This window comes from Rhinopithecus bieti, unplaced genomic scaffold (assembly GCF_001698545.2).
Source record: "Rhinopithecus bieti isolate Rb0 unplaced genomic scaffold, ASM169854v2 scaffold_49762, whole genome shotgun sequence".
NCBI classification, from domain to species: domain Eukaryota; kingdom Metazoa; phylum Chordata; class Mammalia; order Primates; family Cercopithecidae; genus Rhinopithecus; species Rhinopithecus bieti.
In genome coordinates, this window is record NW_016819845.1 from 1811555 (window position 1) to 1817776 (window position 6222).

At 44.0% G+C, this 6222-nt stretch overlaps 1 long non-coding RNA gene across 1 annotated transcript in view; it reads right to left on the bottom strand.

Annotated features, from left to right (window-relative positions):
* Positions 1-19: 19 nt before the first annotated feature.
* The window catches only part of LOC108520004 (uncharacterized), a 14006-nt gene continuing 7803 nt past the window's right edge, over positions 20-6222 (bottom strand). Inside the window, exon 4 of the long non-coding RNA XR_001882797.1 lies at positions 20-114. This is a non-coding gene — a long non-coding RNA (uncharacterized LOC108520004). The remainder of the gene's footprint in view (positions 115-6222) is intronic.

Consider the following 6222-nt stretch of genomic DNA (forward strand, 5'->3'; position numbering starts at 1 on the left):
TTCACTCACAGGGTTATTGTGAAAATCAAAAGAGATTGCGCAGGGAAAAGCCTCTTCAATCTGGAGCTCCAGGTGATGGTCGTCATCTGTCCATGTTGCTCTCTGGTGAGTCCTCTAAAAATAGAAATTACTGTTTGTTTCCAATTACAAAAGTTCAGGAGTTACAGAATAGCACACAGATTTCTAAACATGGTTTATTACCCCACTACTTGTTAATAATCTCTACTAACCTATTGGTGTATTTCCTTCTGGATACATAAAGTTAAAGGCAGTTGACCCCTGAACGATATGAAAATTGGAGTGTTGACCCCCCTCACAGTTGAAAATCTGCATACAACTTTTGACTCCCCAAAACTTAACTACAAGCAGCCTACTGTTGACTGTAAGCCTTTCCGAGAAAATAAAAGTCAATTAAAATATTTTTTTTTTTTTATTTTTTTTATATGGTTTTTTTTTTTTTTTTTTTTTTTTTTTGAGACGAAGTCTCGCTCTGTCGCACAGGCTGGAGTGCAGTGGCCGGATCTCAGCTCACTGCAAGCTCCGCCTCCCAGGTTTACGCCATTCTCCTGCCTCAGCCTCCCGAGAAGCTGGGACTACAGGCGCCCGCCACCTCGCCCGGCTAGTTTTTTGTATTTTTTGGTAGAGACGGGGTTTCACCATGTTAGCCAGGATGGTCTCGATCTCCTGACCTCGTGATCCGCCCGTCTCGGCCTCCCAAAGTGCTGGGATTACAGGCTTGAGCCACCGCGCCTGGCCTGTATATGGTATTCTTGCAATAAAGGAAGCTAGAGAAAAGAAAATGTTATTGAGAAAATCATAAGGAAGAGAAAGTATATTTATGTTCATTACACAGAAGTGGCTCATCATAAAGGTCTTCACCCCTGTCATCATCATCTTGAGTAGGCTGAGGAGGAAGAAAAGGAGGGGTTGGTCCTGCTCTCTCAGGGGTGGCAGAGGTGGAAGAAAAGTCACTTATAAGTGGACCTGTACAGTTCAAACCTGTGTTGTTTGAGGGTCAGCTGTATAATGATTGCCTAGTTAGAATCCAGTAGCTTTCCACAGCACTTGGAAGGAAATCATTTCTCCTTATCAAACTCCTTATCAACACTTCACCTTGACTTTCAGTCTCTGTGTGATTTGGCCCTGCTTGCCTCTGCTACCTCTTCTCTCTGTACTCACACATGATTTCTCTTTCGTTTTTTCCCTCCTAATACACCAATGGCTTTGCCCCTCCAGGCCTTTGCCTCTTTGCCTGAAATGCTCTGGATTTCATGACTCTGCAAATCATGACTGGATTTTTTTTTTTTTCAATGTGCAAGTCATGGCCGAAATGTCACCTCCTTGGATAGTCCTTCCATCTTCACACACACTAAACTAGTCCATCTTACATGCCTTTCTTCATGGCATTGTGTGCCATGCTCAGAAATTATCTTGTGTGTTCTTAAGTCTATATGTTTATTGCCTGTCTTCCTCCAGACAACTTCCCACCCTAAACTTGTTCCTCTCCATATCCCCATTACCCAGAATGGTGCTTAGCTTACAGAACATCTTTATTACATAGTTAATAAGTGAATGAATTGGATTAATATACTTGTGAGGTGGGATCATACTATATTTAATGTTTTTATAACTGATTTTTCCCTTACTATGATGTGACCACCTTGACTTTGAATGCAAGTGTAGCATTCCCTTGTATGGGTGGATCAAAATTTCTTTTTTTTTCTTTTTTTTTTGAGACTGAATCTCACTCTATCGCCCAGGCTGGAGTGCAGCGGTGTGATCTCTGCTTGCTGCAACCTCCACCTCCCAGGTTCAAGCGATTCTTGTGCCTCAGCCTCCCGAGTGGCTGGGATTACAGGCACACATCATAATACCAGGCTAATTTTTGTATTTTTAGTAGAGATGGGATTTCACCATGTTGGCCATACTGGTCTCGAACTCCTGACCTCAAGTGATCTGCCCGCCTCAGCCTCTGAAAGTGCTGGGATTACAGCCATGAGCCACAGTGCCCGACCTGGATCATAGTTTTTTTAACTAAGCCCCCATTACCGACTAGGTGGGACGTTTCTGATTCTTGTGTTTGTAAGTTAATATTACATTCTACAGTGACCATATTTGTCCATACACACATTGTCTCCTCTCTCATGAGAGATGTCCCATGACCATTTCCCTCGGATTAATTCCTAGCAGTAAAATTGTGGGATCAAAGGGTTACATCATTTTAATCCTCTTTATATATATTACCATGGTCTGCAGAAAGGTTATATAATTTCTGAGTTTTCTGTAATGACCCTTAGCTTGTGGGCTACTTAGTGGAATGCTCTGAAGACCATGGAAATATCATTCTCCTCTTACCCAGGAGAGTAAAGGTTGAGGCCCTCCGGCAAGACAGACCATGCCCACTTACTTTGCAGAAACTTCCTCCCTTTCTGATAACAGGAACAACTCTTAGCTCTGCTGCTCAGGCCCAATGTGTGATACACAGGAATCCCCTAAGCAGTGATGTTCCGAAGCTAGAAGTCACTCCAGCCAGGCTGAGGAGCTTATCATTCTAGAAACTAATACCAGTCAGCCAGACTGTGCCAGCTCAACCTTCCTCCCTTTGCTCTCCAAAGCACACCTTGCCTTGGTCACCTGACTCCACTGAGCTCAGCCCATATTTGGCCAAGCCAGATGGGCCTCTGCTCGACGTGCCTTTGCTTTGTGACCTGCTCCACATCATTTTTCAAGGTCTAGCTTTCCTCCCCAACTTCATTTTCACCTTCTAGAAAGCCCCTTTTCATGGTACAGCTCTCAGGGATCCTCTCCCAGCCCAGAACTGCCCGTAACTCTGATTACCAGCCTCTCCATCAGCATTTGACCGTCTCACCACTTTGTGCTGTTTATATACCTTCGTGCTTGAGTAACTCTAAATTTTCAACTGAGTGTTTTTCTCTCTCTCTGGGAGCTCACGCATAGTGTGACTGTCAGAACCTTTGAGAGAATCAGGGCTGGGATTGAGTCTCAACTCTGCCACCCACTAGCTCTGTGCATTTGGACAGCACAGTCAACTCTTCTGAGCCTCAGTTTCTCCATCTATAAAATGGGGGTTACTATAGCACGAATTTGAATAGATTACTCCAAGCATTCAATGCATGCAAAGTACTTAGCATAGGGCCTCCCACAGAATGATTATTAAAAAATCAGCAGCATGCCGGGCGCGGTGGCTCACACCTGCAGTCCCAGCACTTTGGGAGGCTGAGGCAGGCAGATTTCCTAAGCTCAGGAGTTCGCGGTTAGCTTTGGCAACACAGTGAAACCTCGTCTCTACTAAAATACAAAAAATTAGCCACGCGTGGCGGTGTGCCTCTGTGGTCCCAGCTATTTGGAAGGCTGAGGCAGGAGAATTGCTTGAACCCTAGAGGCAGAGGTTGCAGTGAGCCGAGATGGCGCCACTGCACTCCAGCCTGGGCGACAGAGCGAAACTCCATCTTTAAAAAAAAGCAACAAAATGGAGATATTCGTCCTAATTTTGTTTTTCTAGACCTCTACAAAGGCTGAGCCAGTAATGTGTACAATGTTAAAAGAAATATTTGTGGAATGGAATGAGCGGATGTTGTGTAAACATTCATTGTGAGTGTATGTATTTAGTTATACTAACTAGAACCCTGGGGGACGAGAACCAGTTACCCCAGTATCTAGAGAAGAAGAAAGAAATCTCTCTCCTTAGCTGAAACCTTACTAAGAGCTCAGTCCAGAGCTTGCTTGAAAGTAAAGATATGTCATCCAATTTAATGCCCACACCAACCTCACAGAACAATCTTTTTATATCCCTATGCTAAGAAGACCTACCACTGACTGTGCCAGATCTGTGCAAGATGCTTTTGAAAAATGTAATTCCCTTTAAGCCCTCACACTATCTCAATGAGACAAGAATTATTATTACTGAAGAGGAAACGGGGTCAGAAAGTTTAAGTGAACTGCTCAAGGGCAAATGGGTAGTAAGAGAAGAAAGAAGATGAGTCAGGATTGAACAGAGGTTTACTCTGTTCAAATAAATAAAATTAAATTAAAACGGCTGCCCCTTCACCACCTGATTCCCTGACAGTCTCACATGGGTTTAGTTGGTGTTTAATAGAAGCTGAATTTAAATCTCATGGTGATCTGTTAAAGACTTGGATCTTCTAATAGATGCTTCAAAGGGAGCAGTTTCTATTTCCGGTGCCCACGGAGATCTCGAGGGAGATTTCTCCCCACCCCTGCTCTGGCGTCACGATGTTCTTGTTTTTCTCTGGGCCCTGTGACTCAGCACATGGCTCCAGATGGCTTCCTGCATTTCCAGCCTTGTTGGCTGGGGTGCCCAGGCCCTGGTACAGTAAGCAAACCAAAACTAAGTTGCAACAAAGCATCGACGTCTCCCCGTCCCTGCCCTCTGTTATGAAGACTTTGTGGTCCACAACTCACGGCGGCCGGTCCCTCCATGGCTGGCCTCCCTGAAAAAGTCCCCCTCCCTCCTTGCCCTGAGATTCCCACAGTTGGCCCCAGCGCATCTGATGCCTGAAGATGAGATCCGGGAGTGATCATTCTCCCAGCAACCAGTGAAAGGGCGAAGGCCCAGTTCTTTCACCCTTTGATCCATTATTGACTTTAGGCAATTTACTTTCTCAGCCTCAGTGATCAGATGGGGACGCTAATATTGTCTACTTCTGAGGGTTGTAGAGTTAGGGTTGCCACACAAAACACAGAAAGTCCAGTTACATTTGAATGTCAGATAAATGATGATTTTTTTCCATACAAGCATGTCTCAAATATTGCTCACATTTAACTGTGTGTCTCATGATTGTATTTGTTAAATCTGGCAACCTTATGTGGAGTGTGGCCTGAGATAACAAAGGCACAAATGCTTTGTCACCTACGGAGAGCTGTGCACTTCATGATAACTTTTCCATGAGACGTATGCGTGTGCACCCACAGCAACCAGCTTTGTCTGGAGCGTAGAACTGGTAGTTTCAGGCAGGTGGTGGAGGATGTGTACCACCTGAGTCTATGAGTTGAGATCCCTGGGTCTTGTTTGCCAATGGACTGATCTTCGGACATTTCACTTCTGAGCCCTCAGTGCTTTCATCTTGAATTCTCTCAAATGCTTGAATTAAAAATATAGAAGCAACAGACGCCCAAAACATTGCCTATTACTGATTGACTGGCATGTGTCATAGGCCAAATCTCCTTTTGATTTTGTGGTTAAAGAAGAAACAAGTAGAATAATTTATAAGTGTAAATTCTTATTTATTACATCCTTTATTATGTAATAAAGAATGTCTGTGCACAACATTTAGCTCTAATATGTTCTAACAGTCCTGCTTAACATAGAAAAACAAAAGGAACCAGCATACTATAAATAGACTACAGTGTTTATTTTTGATTTGGGGTGTCTCCTCCTACTAGAAATCTAAATTCTGTGAGAGGAGAGATTTTTGCCTGTTTTGTTCCCCAGGACTGAGAACAGTGCCTGGCCCAGGAAGGGTGGATATTTGATCAACTGAAACCAGTTTAACTAGCTACATTAAAGAAAAATAAATGCAGTGAGGCACAGAGGCTCATGCCTGTAATCTCAGCAATCTGAGAGGTTGAGGCGGGAGTATCGCTTGAGCCAAGGAGTTCAAGACCAGCCTGGGCAACAAAGCAAGACTCTGTCGCTGCAAAAAAATAAAAAAATTAGCCGGATGTAGTGGCGCATGTCTGTGGTTCCGGTTACACGGGAGGCTGGAGTGGGAGGATCTCTTGAGCCCAGGATGTCAAGGCTGCAGTTAGCCATGTTCATGCCACTGCACTTCAGCCTGGATGACAGAGCAAGACACTGTCTAAAAAAAAAGAAGAGAGAGAAGGAAGGAAGGAAGGAAAGAAGGAAGGAAGGAAGAAAAGAAGGAAGAAAGGAAGGAAGGAAGGAAGGAGGGAAGGAGAAGGGTAGGGAAGGGAAGGGAGGGAAGGGAGAGAGGGAGGGAGGAAGGAAAGAAAGAGAGGGAAAGAAAGGAAGGAAGGAATGGAGGAAAAGAAAGAAAGAAGGAAAGAAAAGAAGGAAAGAAGGAAAGAAAGAAAAAGAAAGAAAGAAAGAAAGAAAGAAAGAAAGAAAGAAAGAAAGAAAGAAAGAAAGAAAGAAAGAAAGGGAGGGAGGGAGGGAGGGAAGGAAGGAAGAGAAAGAAAGAAGGAAAGAAAGAAGGAAGAAAAGAAAGAAAGAACGAAAGA